At 38.7% G+C, this 18,180-nt stretch overlaps 1 protein-coding gene across 1 annotated transcript in view; it reads left to right on the top strand.

The window, feature by feature from the left end:
* Nucleotides 1-10,556, top strand: part of snd1 (staphylococcal nuclease and tudor domain containing 1) — a 99,676-nt gene extending 89,120 nt beyond the window's left edge. Inside the window, exon 16 of the mRNA XM_079622280.1 lies at nt 10,368-10,556. The gene's annotated coding sequence lies outside the window, so the exon portion shown is untranslated. The remainder of the gene's footprint in view (nt 1-10,367) is intronic.
* Nucleotides 10,557-18,180: the final 7,624 nt, after the last annotated feature.

Genomic DNA, 18,180 nt, shown 5'->3' with positions numbered 1-18,180 from the left:
TTGATTCCTCCACCTTCCCCCGCTGGTCTTTATGTGCCGTGTGGAGATTGACAAGCTTAAGGGGGGATATGATAGAAACACTTTTATTATGATGTGTGACCTCATGTGTCTTCCAGCTGGACGTTAGGGATTTCAGATGAGATCTGCCGGGCTCATCTTGAGGGTTCTCATGAATGTCTTGAAGAAAACAATGAGACGCTGGTCTAAAGATAATTTGACACCAGAGGAACCGCAGCAGGTTGCGAAGGTACCTCAGATGTTCTAACTGTTGTCTTTGTGGCGAGAAGAGCTTGTGTCGTAGGGTCCTTTCGGGATTGATTGCTCCATAAAGCCATGTAGGTCGTTTAGAGGGGACCACCACAGCTCCACGAGTCCCATCGACTAAATATTGACCTGTTCCCACAGAGGCCATGGGAGGCATTAGAATAAAGGCTTCAAATGCCTTTAAAACATCCATGCGGTGCTCTTAAGCAAATGCACGCGTGCAAACACACACTGGCAGGATTTGCATGTACAGTGCATGCGGGCATATAAATGCTCTTACAAGAGCAAGTGCCGCCACTCACACAATTTCAAACTTGCACCGTTCGTTAAGTGTTTGCTTGAGTGTGTGTCAGGATTTGTGTGTGTAGTATTAAAGCTGCTTAATGCAAACTGTTCAAAATGCAGCCGCACTGGCATACTTTTAAATGGATACCATTTGGGAGATACTTTAACATCGCCGCCAACATCTGCACTCAAAACTGGTGTTATTTACATATCCCAGTTATTCGTGTTCACCCTTCAGCAGAATGTTTTATATTAAAGTAATACAGATAATTAAGCTTTTCTTCATGCGGTAACTCACATGGCAGAGAACAAAATCACCCCCTTATGCCTTACCATCTACTTTCATATAGTCTTCCAGGTCATTTAGTGGCGCAACATCCTTTACTTTTGTTAACTTCATTTGGTTTCTTGGCTTTGTTCACGTTATTTAAGAAATTGATAAGAGCCTCGTTTTGATTATTCAGGTAATGAGGAGACTGGAATAGTTGCACTTGAGTGCTGTTGGTTCATCTGATCAACCGTGCAAATAACAAGCCCTGTTTTTGAAAGACACGGACACACATGCACAGCACAGACCCTCTATGTCAGGAGTTTGAGATGTGTAAATCAACCTAATGTACAGAGATCATCTTCATTGACACCACACAGCACTGTGTTCTATTGACTCATTGTCAGTCTTCACACACCTTCTTTTGCAAAACCTAGTTTTTGGAGTTTGAGAAGTCTATTTAATTTATTTTATTTTTTAAAAGTTTATTCGTTTTTTTATCTATAGAGGATTTTTTTGGACACCTGAATTTTTTTCAATAATAGGTTATCAATATTAATCATTGATTTAAGTTATGGGCTAATTTTCTTCAACAATCTCTATCGGTAATCAGTGTATTTATATACTATTGTATTTGTTTTTAATTTGCTGTTATTTGTATATTTGCAGTTTTCATTTCAATTTTAGTTTAATAATTGTATGCACTTTTGTCATTTTTAGTTAACGTATTTCTATTTAGCTTGAGTAATTTAGTAACAAAAATTTGAACTAGAACAAGAAACTAATGGAAATAAATGTTTTTTTTTCAGTATAAGTTAAATCTTTTTATTAGAAAAAGTTAAAAACGTTTTTATTTCAGCTTTATTTCAATTATCGATTTGTATAGTTTTAGTTAATAATGACAATGAAAGTGTAACACAAATATAAAGTTTGTATACAAATAAAAAGTTGCTGAATTCTGATAAAAATTATAAAAAAATTAAACCAAGAGAAATGAGAATAAGGTGTTATGGTTAAAAAAAAAACTCAGATTGTCCCTTTTGAGATGCAGTTGGGCTGTGGAATTGACATTCACAGGATGTGCAGCTGTAAGTTTAACTTTCAAACGTGCATTTTTTTTTTTTTTTTATATAGAACAAGTATAAAAAGTATACACACTTTTTACCTTAATTGACCCAGTTTACACGCTTCCATTCACTCAAAATAAACTGACCTTTTGACCTTTGGAGTTTATTAACTCCCTTCATTTCTTCCTCTCTATGTGAGTTTTACTCTGGCTGCGGTCTCAATTCATTGACTGTCCCACTGAAACACTTTATTTAGTGCAGTGTTGAGCCTTTTGGGTCAGCACTAAATTTGAGGACAGTAGACTCACTCACACACACACAATGCATTACAGCATTGCTCCCTCTTTAACTTCAGCCAGTTACGTGACTGCGAGTTGGAACCTATAGCAATAATCAAACATTCTCTTCCAGCTTCCTGTCAGTCTGATGGGCGGAAGTGTCTATAGGGGTCTCTTACTGATGTATTAATTCTGCTTTCCTTTTTCAAAGAGGTTTAACAGAGCTCTCACTCTCAATCAATGGACCCTCACACGTTGGCCTTAGATTGATCCATTGATTTAAGCTGTGTTAAAAATAACCTTCTTCCTGGTTTAATCTTTGCTTCTATAGTATTACTATATTTTCTACTGTTTTATGAGGCTTTCTTTTGATTAAAAGGCCTATTAACGGTATATTTTGCATTACAAAATAGACCCTCCACCATTAGTGTTTCGATCCATTATTTATTTGGAAGGGACTGATCCATTTTATGGATTTACCCTGAAACCCTATGGGTTTTCACTGTTGTACCAGAGGTTTTTGGTAACCAATGTCTGTTTGTGTATTCACTCTTACTCTTTATGTACAGTATGCGTTTAAGTAAACATTACACAATGGGAATGAAGCGTATACAACAAACAAATTCTGCTGCAAAATATTAAATTGAGACTTTTTTTTATTCTGGACAAGGATGAATGAAGGGAAGATATTGTAATACTTAGCTGTAGTTTGAGGACAACATTTTCCCAAGAAGTTCTGAAAAACCTTGTTGTTAAAAAAATAAATATTAATGTATTGTTTAGTTCTTAATAATGAATAATTTAAATATAAACGATTTTCAAAATTATACATGCAGTGTTCCTTTAGTGGTAGGGCCAATAATTAAATATATTATTAGTGTGGCAGTGGTAATGATGATTAATTAATTAGTTATCAATAATCAATTAATTCATTTGGAGTTTATTTTATTTTTTTATATAAATTTCAGGGGGTTTTTTTAGTGGTAGTGCTAGGAATTGTATTAATTTAATTAATATACATGTCCAATTATTACTATTTTGTTAATGGTAAAAAAAATATTTCTATCTTATGACAAAAAAAGTGTAATTAAGTGCTAGGGTTAGTATTGGTCTATATTTAGTTTTTAATATAAACAACAGAAGGTAACTAATAATATATGGATTTGAGTGCTGATCCAGGTGCTATCAGACGCAGTATTTCGGAGCATCTTAAGCACTATATATTACAAACTGTACCGTGGGGGCCATCTGGTGTATCTGCTTCCTGTTCTGGCTGACTGTCCTTCCTGGTATGCATTCACCTCACAGATGGCACCACTTGGTGCTATAATTTGACGTGGTTGCTATGGATACACAAGGTTAAGTGCCACCTCTGAACTCTATGCTGTGTGCCTCGCTTAAAGGTACACTTTTTTGTTATACCGGTTGAAACACCATTCACATCCCGATAACGATCAATAATAGAAGTGGTCTAAATGTTAAAACATGTACATGTATCTTCTGTGGAAGTCTCAGGACCAAAAAATGTTCGTCCAATCATTGCATTCGGTCCGATACGATGATGCAATGTCCTACCTGCCTGTCAACATATCTCCATACCTCCGCATACCCTTCAGTAAGGGTTGTAGAAAGACAGCTAGCTTCTACACAATTGACCCTTCGCAGGGAGTTTGATTGACAGGTGATCTGACCAATCATACTTTGCCATCCACCATTTTGTCGGACAAAGCAGTCAGGAGAGTTCGTAGAGTAACATGGGAGAATTGGAACTTGAAAAACAGTGGTGGCACAAAACGGTATTTATTGTTTACAATTTTTTTTTTAAATGACCAAATTTTAAAGGTGAGACTTCGTTTAATACGTTTAATATCAAAAGTAACCGAAAAGTAACCTGGTCTGTCCTGTCTGTCAGTGTGTTGTCAGTCTCCTCTCTGCTCCACAATGTATTTTTCACTGCGTGAGAACATGGTGTGGCATGAGAGCGGCGTAGCTTGTCGGACATAGCGACAGTAACTAAGGGGGGCGGGTCTTTGCGAACAGTCAATTGCCTACACTATTGTTTCTCATGTTCTTTCGTAGTTTTAGCATGACTAAGATGTTTGTGCATGTTTGTCTCGTGGCAGTGGCTGGTTAAAGGGATCGCTCTGTGCCTGAGGTCTCATGCTTGAGTAAAAGCCGCCTTGCAACATGTGTTTTAGCTGTAAATATTAAAGTCACTCACCCAAACATGCGCACACGCGCACACACAGTTTTGTCCTCATAACAGCAGTCTTCACATACTGGAACTGGAACCTCACAGTAGTTCTGTCAACAAATGTAATAAGTGTTAAAACAACACGCAGCTGGAACGTCAGACGATCCTGGCACCGATGAGGCAATTTCCCCCTGCACACACTACACTACACTGGTGGTCACTATTGTTGAGTTCTGCATTCGGCTGTTTCCTCAACTACAGGCACTTTTATGCCCCATATTAAAAAAATAATCCTTTTTTTAAAATATGAAAGTCACAGTTGAACTGCTTTTGTTTTTGCTACTTTCCATCTTAAATCCATTTTATATATAGATTTTGTTCCCATGGCCATGACCAAACGAAACCATAATTAAATCAAATTCAATTTTGCCACTAACTGTTTATTTATTTGAAAATGAAAATGCATAAAAGTGTAGCTATGAATTTAGCCACTGCTATCAAAACTATCTTCAAATCATTTTAATAAAAACAAATTAAATTGACATAACTTTAAGGAAATAAATAATTGAATCAATCACAACTAGATTAAATAAACTTGTGAGTTTGGTGGGAAAAGAAAATGAAGGTAGCTTTTGTAGTCTGCAGGGCCAAAATGCCCATGCCCATAGAAACCCACATTAGTTTTCAGATTAATATATTTTTCTCACGTTTGTCTCTCTGGACCAAATCTCATTGATTCTCAGCTCGACTGTTGAAAACATGTCCGTCGTGATTGCAGCTACTTTCACGGGGTGTAAGATATCTACTTTGGCCCTTTTAAATGATCCATAATTTAGACTATTTCGCATGAAAGAGCAAGAGAGATCATGAATTTTAATTTTACATATTGAGATTTGAGTTGAAATAGATGGCAGTTTTAATGGGGGTTGGAACATTTGTTGCGTCAGTTATCAGTTAAAAGTGGCATTTGGAAAAAGGTTTCATTAAGCTGGATGTGTGTGTTTGTGATGGGCCGCCTGTCATGTGTTTTCCATGCTCATAATGGGTCCCATGTTTGAGAGATTGTGTTCAGACAGCATGACTGTGACACTGATGTATGTGCCCTGAAGCTTAATCAATACACGCACACAGATACACACATTCTCCACCTCTCACCCCGCGAGTTTGTCATGTGTGAGCTAAGCTACTGCACACCCGGGAAAGTTCACCTTCATTGACCATCACACACTCGCATAAATAAATGTTCTTCTACCCACAAAGCACATGGTTTTCTCAGTGTGTGTGAGCCAATAAATGAAGTGTTTCTGAAACACTTAGTTGAGTGTGAGGAGTTTTTGTTATACAGATGCCTTATATGGGCAGCGTAAAACTGTTTTAATATTTTACAGTTTGTATTAATGTTTCTCACACACTTTTTCTGACGTCAACACTTGATTTCTCTCCTGAGTTCAGCTTGAAGCAATCTTAATAGTCATGTCATAATGGACATCAGGACAGTTTTCTGGTTCTATATTAATATCGGTCATAAGCTAATTGATTTTTATTATTACTATTATTGACTCTCCCTATCCCTACCAGCACTTTTTGATTATTGTAATAAGTGTTCTCGATCTTGTACTCGGAATTAAATCTACCCATTATAGTCAGTCTATCAGCCAATACTAGTGTGTCAGATGCCTTCCCTCACTCACAGCTGGTATTAAAGTAACTTCACAGCAGGACACTTTATTCATAATAAGGTGTTATTATTTAATGAAAATGAAAAGAAGCATGTGCTGCTTGCATATGCAAATTAATGTCACAAATTAGTGCTAAATCCTGTGTCACCTGTTTCCAAAAAGACTTAATGGGCTATAGTAGCAGAGTCATGTCAGGATATCCTTCCTGTACTTCGTGTTGGGCTTTGAGTTACAGAGCAAGAGAGAGACGCCTTCTGTAATTGGTCCATGCCATAAAATAAGATTTAAAGTCTGTGAAGGGCTTTCCGGTGATTAAAAGCAAGGGTCCTGAGAGTGTGTATATTACTCTGGGAGTGTGTTTACTGTTTGGGGATTCTGTATATCATTTGTAGGTATGCTCTCAGGCAAGGTTATGCAGGTTGAAGCTTTAAATTAATGCAGATTTATCTATCTGTTATGAGTCTTTGCTGTATCGTCATCCTTTCTTGTGACCATCAGCTCTTAAATTTAATATCATCCCTCACCGTGACCCATCTGAAGTGGGAAGGGCCCATTTTTCCTCTAAAAGCGAGCCGCACTGGAAATCAATCTCTCTCTGTTTTAATGTTGCTCCTCTGTGCGGCATTTTTCACACTTGCAGAAGCCATTTGTGATCCAGCGGGAGCCATGTTGGCTCAAACGCTCCATCCACAGGGAGCCATAGTGGCTCTGGAAACCTCCGCTGGGAGCCATCTGGGCCAGCTATCTGAGACTCCGCCTGCTCTTACCATGCTGGTGTTTCTGTGTAGGATGAGCGGATGTTCAATGCATCGATCAGTGTGGGCACCCAGCAAAACACGTGGCCATCCACCTACAGTCTGTCACACACCCAATTTCACTCTAGGGTTCATTATTGAGTTTGTGTTAGTGTTTTAATGAGGGGGAAAAAGTTTCAAATCTTCGCACTAAAACACATATATTTTTAGAAAATAGCTGCTAGCATGTCCATCATGTCCATTCACTGTTTTATAATACAGTAAAATTTCTGCTCATTAAGTCGGTTGCCTATGTAGGGTGGGCAGACTCTTGTTGCTCAAGTTTAGTGGTGCAATTTTTTTCAAATAGTAAAAAAAAAAATTCTAGAAGTTTAAAATGACATTTAAATGGCGAGCGTCTATTTAAATGGCTAGCTGTTTACTTGTAACCCAATGCTGCCATTTTCCTCATAACAAACTCACATAGTTGTGATTGCTAAGAGTGTACAAGTGGGGTTTAGCGTCCCTTGCCAATTATGACTGAGACGTCACACTAACTGTCCAATCTTTCAGCATGGCTGACTCCAGAGTTACTTTACGATGGTAAATTAGTACTGGAAACGCGGTAATGCATCGCACTGGATAAACGAAAGCTCGAGCCATCAATATAGGCGTTTGAAAATCGTCTGTGATATATTTGACTTGATCCCTGTGGAAAGCTTTTCTGCGGCTCCCTGATCACACTGAAACATTTTTCTCTGTTTATCCATGTTGTCTTTGTGTGTATGAGTCATGGTGTTGTGCCAGGAAAGAATACCGCAAAGATATTAATCTTTTGGTTTTGGGGCCATTCAGATTAAGCTCATGTAATTGTATATTACTTTATTAAAGCTTACATGAAACATTTGCCGTTTTTCTCCGAATTGCAGGCCTGTGCGTTGAGTTTGACCTTGTATTTGAATAAGCTGGAGATTTTAAATCTATTTGCCAAGATAAAGACCATATGCTTTTCTCTCTTACTCACTCTCTCCCTCACAAAGAACTTTTAAGCCTCAGAGACCCAGTGTAGCAGAATTGCAACATTTGTGTAAAGGCTATTAATATTACCTAATTTTAATTAAAATGGGTGATAACACATAGCAGTAGCTGACACTCTGAAATGCATCACAACAGTTTTGTTGGGAGAAATGCGTATTAACTACCACAGCTTGTTAAAGTCACTCCAAAAGGCACCAGCTATGTGACAGTACATAACACTTTTGTAACAAATGTATTTATTGTAATCTATTATTATAGTAAGTGTTTGACGCCTACCATGTTTAGGTATTGAAAAAATGAAAGGCGCTATTCAGTTACTTTTTATGTAAGGTTTTTATAATTAATTACTTCCTACAATGCATTCAATGATAAAATAAACACACTGTGTATATTTATTCATGGGTCTTTCGAATAAAGAATAGTGTTGATGACTAGGATGCCTTAGAGCTGGTGGACAGATGAAACAGACGCACTAAAGAGAGAATTGTGGACTATCCTGCAGCATGTGCTGCCAAAGCATGTCTAAAACCCCCTTGTCTGACATTGAGGAAGACAGCGCTCCCATCTAAAGACTTGATTATATAACGCAGGAGGCTAGCAGAGAGCCGCCCAGTCTATGATCTCTATCTGAGAGACTCATCTTCTGTGCAAAACAAGTCTCTTAAATCTAAAGCATGTATGTTATGGACCAAATGTAATTTAATTTTGATAGTGGGTGCATTTAACAGTAAGTATCCACTTAGGAGCCCCCAAAAGCCATGGTATCAACCCCACAGAAACATGCTAAAACTACCCCGAGCACCTCAGCAAATCCAGAGCAACTCCCTGGCAGTCCCCCACTATAAACAGCATAATTTAATTAAAAAACTCTGGTTTAACATCATCAGATCATTACTAATGAAAACCTGTTTACTATACTGGTTCACTCTGATTAACTCTGTTCTAACAGCAAAGTACACGGGGTGCGTAAAGCTGGCTGTGCTAGACCAAATACATTTAGCCCTCTGGCTAAGGCCAACCCAGATTACCGGAACATTCTGAGCATGAACCCGGCTGGAGCCATTACCTTTTGCGTGTAGAGCATTAGTTTGCCGCCAACCAGGGCCAGAGTGGGAGGCTAGTTGTTTGTCCCCATAATGTGAGGTTGGTTGTCATTCTTGTGTTTAATCAAAGTGCCGATTATGCCCTCATTAAAAAGCTTTTACTCTCCCTGCGTATGCAGCCTCTGCCTCCAAAGTAATTCCCAGCAGATTTCCCAAGGGACTTCCTGGCTGAACAACCGCACTCTTAATCGTTTGACTCTTGGAGTGTCTTTTCACAACACCTGCCTGTTTCTCACAAACCTATTTCAGCAACACACACTTATACAATGTGGATGTTGCTTTTCTGATGGATCGCAGTAGTTGAGGCCGATTATTTGGGTGCGTACATTTTCAGTGGTGCTTGCTAAGTCAGCCTGTAAATTTTAGTATTGAAGTTTGGTGCATAAGTCATCCCTAAGCTTTTCATGAGGTTTGCTGGAAGGTATCTGATCGTATCGGACATTAAAACAGTGGAAACATCTAGAGACATAGCAACCACTTAGAAACCACCCAAATTGCCATGATAACAGTGTGGTAATGTGTTGAAAACTCCCAGAACGCATTAGTAGCCACCTAGCAATGCTTGGAAACCACCCAAAACACACCCTAGCGACTGCTCGAGATGGCATTCAGAACACCCTAGCAACCACTATGCTACACTTGGCAACCATTGAATAGTAACACAAAAAATTATTCTAAAACGCCTAACCAACTGCTTTGCAACCACTCAAAAGACCCTAGCATAATTTTCTTCAGAAAATGCAAAGATCTAGTTTCTTAAGTAATCAAGTTCACTATAATCATTGTAATTAACAAGACATTGTCACTAGGTTGCTTTGATTAGAGCTTTTAGATTTTCTGAGACGTCACCAAAATCTTGATGCGTCATACAGTGCATAATGGTTTTGCTCTGTTTTAGGTGTGAAGAGGCAGTGAGAGAAATCATTCTTGCATATTTTCTCTTAGTAATTGGTTAATATTTAAAATTAAAAAATTTTCCCCCATCTTTCCTTCTCTCTTTCGTTCTGTCTTTCTTTGAAATGCACTCTTTTTGTCCTTTCCTGCTGTCTTTGATCACTAGCCAATAAACAGCCTCAGTGCTCGGAGACAAATGCAATATATTAGTGGTGCGTGTTCCCTGGTGTCACCGCTTTAATTGAGAATGTCAGGCTAAAGTTAGCGCCAGGCTGAATCTCGACCTCACGTTTAATTGTGCGAGAAAGACGTGCCTAGCAGTGATGTCAGTGACAGGAAGTGTGTGAGTGTATGAGATGAGTGGGGGTATGCTGAAGGCCCCCTGAGTTGCCTGAAGAACGAGCCGTCTGGACGATCAATAGATAGCTCGGTCTCCTCCAGTGATCTGTCTATTTAAGACAAAGTCTCTTTCTCCGCCGCCACAGTAATGGAATCTCAGCTAATCCCAGATACAGTACATTAACTCACTCTTTTGCCTTTTTGTCTTTCTCTCTCTCTTCTAGGTGGAAGTGGAGGTGGAGAGCATGGATAAAGCAGGGAACTTCATTGGCTGGCTTCATATCGAGGGCGTCAATCTCTCCGTGGCTCTGGTGGAGAACGCCCTGTCTAAGGTCCACTTCACTGCTGAGAGAAGCTCCTACTACAAGAGTCTGATATCTGTGGAGGAACCCGCCAGACAGAGGAAAGAGAAGGTGAGTTTGGTGGAATTCCAGCATCTCTCATGCAGACTCGGGCTCTGCTCCAAAACCACCTAAGCAGCGTTTTAAAGCATCATTGGCGCTCTTCTGGCACACAACCTGTGCAAACACAGTCAGCAGACAGCAGTGTTATGTTGTTTTTTTAAGATACCTTCTTTTGGCCCATTTATAAGGCAGCACCAGAACCCTTCAACCCAGTTCACACTACGGCTATTTTGGTAACACTCCAGTCAGCTATTTATATTCTTAATCAAAAGGCTTACACTTTCAGCTACTATCTACTTTAACATCAGAAAGGTTAAAATCAGGATTTTGTCATTGAGGGCAACCGCAGAATGCTATGCAAAATGCACAGTTATGGTTATAAATATATTTATTTTCAAAGACTGAAAGATATTGATAATGATAAATCTAATTGAATATTGAGTTTTTTACCCAATATTCATATGTGCTCCATGTTTTTTTCTCTCTCCTATGTTTAGTATCAGATGTTAGATTAGCAACATGCTAACAACAGATCCTGTTGGAATCAATTTTGGAATCTATGTGCGTCACACACTGTTTCAAATCAATCCTTTACGAGTTTCCATTTCATTAAAGATGTTGCCGTAGAGGGGTATCTGCCTATGTAGAGAGCAGTACAAAGCATGGCCGCCCACTAGGTTTTGGAATGGAGCTTCAGTCTTCACTTAGTCACAATCAGAAATTCATATGTATCCTGCCTGCATCTGACTATCAAAGAGATTCATTGCTTATTATTCCAGATATCTTCCAGCTCCACTCTGGTAATAAATATCATCTCTTTTCTGCCCAGCATCCCTTGAGCTCCTAGAGCTGTGGCCAGAGCCTGTCATCCAGTGTATATGTGAACAAAGAGAATACACAAATCTGTTGTCATGTTGCATTAGTTCAGGTAGAACAAATGGACACCAGACATCGAATAACAGTGGGAGCTGGACAAAAGGCACAGGAATGAGTATGTAGCTCAGGGGGTGCCACAGGGCTATGTCTTTGGCACTATCAGTTTTGTTCTCTTCCTCCCACTAAGCTATGATTGATGAAACCCTCTTCATTCCTGATCTCAATCTCTCTCTTCATTTTCATTATGGCCAAAACAGTCCACGGAAAGCAAAAGCTCTGGTGGACAAACAAAACTCCAAGAACCTCTTTCTTCTGTCCTCTATTCCTCATTTGGTGAGAGAGAGCGGCTCCATGCTGATAGGAAAATGATCTACGGCCCAAGGCGATGAAGAGCCTGTTTCTGTCTTCCTTGTCAAATCTATCTCTTTTTTTTTCATCTCTCTCATATCTCTAACTCTCGCCTCTACAAAATATTGCACAAAGTCCCAAAACATATAGCCACATCTTTCTTTCAGAGGCAGTGTTTATCGGCTTCCAGCCCCCGTGAAAATGGCGACCAAAATGAAATGTGCATACATGGATCTTCCCTTCTGATTGAACGAATGTCTGGCTTAAAAAGTAAATCTTGCTTGTTTACACTCCCTTGGTTATACACACAGGCACTCGCATATGCACACTCACTAGCACACCTCTCTGCCACAGTGTCACCTCGCTGTAAACAAAGCATGGCATGTTTTGCACTGACACCTTGAGGAAAGCACAGTTTGACCCTTATTTCCTGTGCTGTCGCTTTCCCAGTGGGTCGGATTGACTCACTGGCAGTGAATCAAAGACGACAAGTTTGGTTTGTTGTGCCCCAGTCTCCTGCTCTCTGGCCCTGTGTTTGTCTGGAGGGGGCCGCCAGTACAAGGCCACCCTGATGTGAATGTGTTTGAGAGAAAACACAGTTGCCACCCATGAACTGGACAGCTGCATTGTTCTCAAAGGCTGTAGATGCTGGTTGTCGGATCTGTCCCAATCCATTCTTGAATTTCCCAGGCCCCACTGAATAATGGAGATAATTAACCCTTGAGGACCAGTGGATGAAGAAAAGGAAAGCTGAGGGCAGCGTTTCTTTTATCTTGATGACCTCCTCCTCTACAGCCAGGTGTTGGAAGTTTTTTTGTTTACCTTTTTTTGTTGTTGATGGATGGGGAAGTTTTAGATGTTTGCTGTCTTAGGTGTCCAGTTCAGAAAGGGAATGGAGGAGAGGTTTCATTAAAGTGTTTTTTCTCTCTCTCTCTTTTTCTTTTTCATTTTTGGACTTTGGCACAGAATCATTGAAAGATCCAACAGTTATATTACATCTAAATGGGCCATTTGAGGCCTGAATACACCACAGTATGGATCTAGACTTTATAATCTAAAGTCTCGTCACGCAAGACTAGGTTTGGATCTCTTCACACTAGTTTCATTGTTGATTAGCAGAGACGTCTTAGTAAACCTTCACTAAAACCAAAGAGACTTACATTATATTTGTTTACTTCTGTGCAGAAAAAGGGCCCCATGATCCGCCTCTGCGCTTTCATTGCGCATTTTTATTTTTAACACAGCTTCCCTGTAGATTGAGGGAATCCATTTAGAAGTTCCTCAAAGCATCATGTGCAGTCACTGCTAATACTGCTGTAAATGTAAACAGTTGCTGCATGGAGTTTTTCGAACACTTCTGGTTGCCGGGCAACAGAGTTATGGCTGCTGATTAGAGAGCGGTTTATGACCCAGTGTTCACTGAGCCTACCCGCATTCTCGCATTTCACAACACAGGCTATTAAAAGAGCCTTCTTGTAATTACAACACGCTAATTATGAAGCGGCAAATCTGAAGAGAAGTCCGCTTTCTGTTGAGAAATAAGGCTTTGTCATCTCAAATCTGAGTTTGGTCTTCTTCGGCCAGGCTCTGGCGGGCCCGCCCCATGATTTTCGAAAACTGGGACAAACCCACCACTGATTACGATCCTCCCTTAGATCATCATCCTCATCATTGTTCAAAACAGCACTGAGCTTGTCCGCCGCTCCCACGGTCACTCGTTTGTCTGCTTGTTCCTGCCTTTTCTGGTATTATTAGGGCATAATTCCGTCACCGGGGGGTTGATTTCAGCTCTAATAGCCTCCCCAGGCTCTTGTGTGCTTTACAACACTCGTGACAGGGTTCCGCAGGGGTTGAGAAGGGCAGCCGTCTGCTAGTGACATTTAAGCTCGATAAATTTGTACTGCGGGTGAATGCAGCTCACCTCCACGTGTCGTCCATGTGTCTGGACAGAGGGCGTCTATAATACTTGGAGAAATCTTGGGAACAAAGTCCTTTTTTATATTGTTAAGAGTCCTCCAAAACAATCAGGTTCTGGCAAAACATCAACTGTAACATGATGACATATTTGCACTTTAGATTTCTTACTAATTGATTCAGTCAGAATACACCCATTTGTATATGTCTCTCACATGAGAAAAGGAATAGTTTTTCCAAAAATGAAAATTATCCCATAATTTACTCATCCTCAAGAAATCCTAGGTGTATATGACTTTCATCTTTCAGTTCAACACAATAAGAGATATATTAGATAATATCCTCGCTCATCTCAGTTTTGTAATGGCATTGAATAGTGCGTGATTTTTTGAAGCTCCAAAAAGCGCAATTGTACAAGTAATTGTACTTGTGTTAATGAGAGAGTTGAGTTCTGGAGAAAGGGTGACCCCTGACCTGACATATGACGTAGGTGTAGCGTAAGCTTAGGTGAGAATTGACTAATTGGAGGCGCAGAGGACATTGCAAAGCAAAACCCCGGTCATGAATTAAAAGTCCAAAATGAGAAGTTTTAAAGAAAGGTGTTGGAGGAATTCGATATAAGAGAAGAGCTATGTTCTACGTCATACGTCGTCAGAGGTCACCCTTCTGCCAGAACTCGACTCTCTCTTGAGCACGTGTACAGCCGTTGCCGAAAGCCAGTGATTATAGTTTATAAAGTATTAAATGTACAGTTTTAAATTTTATATAAACATTTTTTTTTTACTAAAACCTATGGCTTTGCTTCAAATGGTATTTATTAACCCACTGGAGTTGTATGGATTACTTTTATGATGGATGCGCTTTCTGGAGCTTCTAAAACTCTGTAATTTCAATGCTGGGAAGAGCCAGGATATTATTTAATATAACTTTGTGTTCGGCTGAAAGAAGAAAGTCTCATACACATAGGATGGCTTGAGGTTGAGGAAACGATGGGATAGTTTTTGGGTGAACTACGCCTTTTATGTGTACCCCTTTAATGTTTGCACTGGTTTCTGAAAGAGTATTTTTGTTGATTTAATTTGGTTTCAGGGAATATTTTTGAGTACCAGTTTATTAGTGAGAGGTGGAACCTCTGTGCAATTTTTGTCAACACTTGAACGCTACAGACAATCAAAATATACAAATCAAACCCAAAAGTGCCCCCTTTTTTTCGGTCATTGCACGTCTCAGAGCTAGGGAGAAACCCTTTGTGCTTTAGTACAAGCTTCTGTGAGTTGGCACTTTTTACCTCCTGGCTAATTTGGAGTGAGCCAAGGATGAATGAAGGCAGTGGGAGGCTCAGGTCAGTCTAATGGAACCCGAGTTTTCAGACTTGCTTTACTACATTAATATTTAGCATGGAGATGAAAGCTCAGAGCTCGCTATCCTTCTTTAAGAGTTACGTTTTGTTCATGTTGAACAATGCATTTTAATCAAAGGCCCTCTTTTAATTTCCTCTGATGGAAGTGATTTCGTTCTGAAAACTGACTTGCCTGAACTCATGAATCTATCACAATTTATCTGTTAACAACACAGTGGCCTAAATAAAGTTTTAACACTTTTTATATCATGCTTTTTTCTTTCTTTTTTTTAGCTCCAGAATCAGTGAAGCAGTGGCTGTTGCCATGGCAATATTATAAAACACGACAAGATAATTACATACATGCCACAGATGAGGTTATCGGAGTTCTTGAGAAAGTAAATGCTATTCTGGAGTTTTCAGGTGTTCGGTTTGCAGTTTTGAGCCTGATTTTTTCCCAAACTCAGATTTTCTTCAGTCATTCATCTGAAAGTACTTTTCCAGAGGTGATTCCCTCACTTTGCTTAAATCTGTTTTAGGCTCATAATTATATTTTCATATCATTATGAAATGCTGAAATGGGGGGCTGTATTGAGTAATGGATAAAAATAAATACTGAAATTTGGTGAGATTAATTTTATTTAAATGTATATCTTTTTTGGTATGCGCTTTGTGTATACATTCATAGGATTTATTATAAATCATCCACAGTAAGACCAGGAACATGTATTAATCAAGTAAATGGTGTCTTGACTTTTAGACCAGTTATGTAGAGTAGCATAGCTCCTTGTCTTTCTCTCCCACTTTTGTCATGCCTGTGCTTTGAGTTGCTCTAAATTGCATTAAGTGCCGTGTAGAAATGGCACTAAAAGGGAAGTGTGTGATTATATATGTATTTCCATTCTGTTCCTCGCTCCTCTCACCACTGTCATCGTTGCCTTCTAATTTAACAAATGGAGGGCAGGCTGTGTCAGACAGGAACAACCAGAGCACTGTGGTGAATCACAGTAAGAGTTATCCAATTAGACACAGCAACTCTCCCCGGAGGCTTGCGCTAAGGCCTGCTCCGCCACAACAGGGACTTGTCCGGCTAAAGAGAGACAACAAACATGGCAGGACTGATGTCTCTGATGTAAAACATTGGCTGTAAACATCAGCATGCGTACACCGACTCCTGGACCAATCAAATTTGAGAATGTTCGTCTGAACTATTCATGAGTTTCAGTCTGGACATTAATTAGTTATATAATGTTGCAATATATATACATATACACCGGTGTATGTATATATACAGTGGTGCTTGAAAGTTTGTGAACCCCTTGCCGAAAATGTGAATAGTTTTAACAAAATAAGAGGGTATTGTACAAAATGCATGTTACTTTTTTATTTAGGACTTTTCTGAATAAGATATTTTACATAGATGTTTACTAACCTGAATTTATAAAAATGACCCCGTTCAAAGGTTTATGAAAATACTATGTGTTTATGATTAAACTGTGTCGTTACCTGGATGATCCACAGCTGTTTTGTTTTGTGATGGTTGTTCTTGAGTCCCTTGTTTGTCATTTGCAGTCATTTACAGCCCGATGTTCTTCAGAAAAATTCTCCAGGTCCTGCAAATACTTAAGTTTTCCAGCATCTTTTGCATATTTAAACCCTTTCCAGCAGTGACTGTATGATTTTGAGATCCATATTTTCACACGGAGGACAATTGAAGGACTCGCACACAAATAATATAAAAGGTTCAAACATTCACTGATGCTCCAGAAGGAAACACGATGCATTAAGAACCGAAGATGTCCACATATTTCATTTTTATTAAATATCTATTTTTATCTTTTGTTGTTTTTTTTCATTCTTTATTGCCCTTCGGAAGCAACAAAGATACTTAAATACTGTAAAATATACTGTTTTCCGGAAGACAAATTAAGTACCTTGATCTTCAATGCATTGTGTTTCCTCCTGGAGCATCGGTGAATTTTTGAGTCCCTCAGTCGTCCTCAGTGTGAAAAGATGAATCTCAAAATCATAGTCACTGCTGGCAAGGGTTCAAATATGCAAAAGATGCTGGAAAACTAAAGAATTTGCGGGACTTGGGGGATTTTTCTGAAGAACATTGGGTAGTTTAACTGCTCAGGACAAACAAGGGACTCATGAACAACCATCACAAAACAAAAAAACAGTTGTGGATCATCCAGGTCATGAGAGACAGTATTATGAATCAAGGGTATGTAAGCTTTTGAAAGGGGTCATTTTTATCAATTCAGTTTTTTTTTTTTTTTTTCGTCTTATGGACTAAAATATCTTATCCAGGACAGTACTAAAAAAAAATAACATCCATTTTGTATGATCCCTCTTATTTTGTTAAAATTCTGCAATGGGTTTACAAACTTCCGAGCACCACTGTATATATAAATAGTTTTTTTTTTTTTTTTGCACTTAAAGACGTGGAACAGTAATTTGTTTAAACAAGATGATCACTCCTGTTCAAGCTTCAGACACTAGATTTGTCAGGATGGTCGATTAGTCTGGTAATTTTTATTTTAAATGTACTAGTTTTCTATTTTTCTATTTTTAGTCTGTATTTAAGTAGAGCTTTGATCAATATAGTTTTTTAAGATTGACAATACAGGCTATTTTTTTCATATAACAAATGTTTTTTTTTTATTATTATTTGCATATAAAGATTCTGTTCCTGCTTTTTGACACCACTTAAAAAAATCATTAAACTACTGCAAAAACATAAATTGATTTTAATATGAACTTTTTTTTTATATATATGTATAATTTATTATATTTAATAATGTTGTTATTCTAAAGTAAAGGGTTCATCTGTTTTTTCTTTTATTAAAACAAGTATTCTGTTAGCAGTATGTTTGTATTCAGTTTTTCAAAAGTATTGTATCTCATTTGTTAATCCCACAGTTAATTCCCTGGAGTGAGCGTTATCGTATCATAATTTAATGTACATCTTAAGAATTCATCACATTAAGTCTCTTTTTCATCGAGGTTTCCTCCATGGCAAAGTTTACTCAAGTGCTCTCCATGCCAAATCAGAACAAAACGTCTTGCAGCATGAATCTTGAACAAACAAGAAAAAGCTCTTTGCGCTCTCCTGGTGTCTCTGTGGTTCCTATTCCTCATCTTGAATTCATG

This window comes from Phoxinus phoxinus, assembly GCF_949152265.1.
Source record: "Phoxinus phoxinus genome assembly, chromosome: 9".
Lineage (NCBI taxonomy): Eukaryota > Metazoa > Chordata > Actinopteri > Cypriniformes > Leuciscidae > Phoxinus > Phoxinus phoxinus.
The sequence above is the reverse complement of the archived record's forward strand: the minus strand, read 5'-3'. Positions and strand labels throughout refer to the sequence as shown.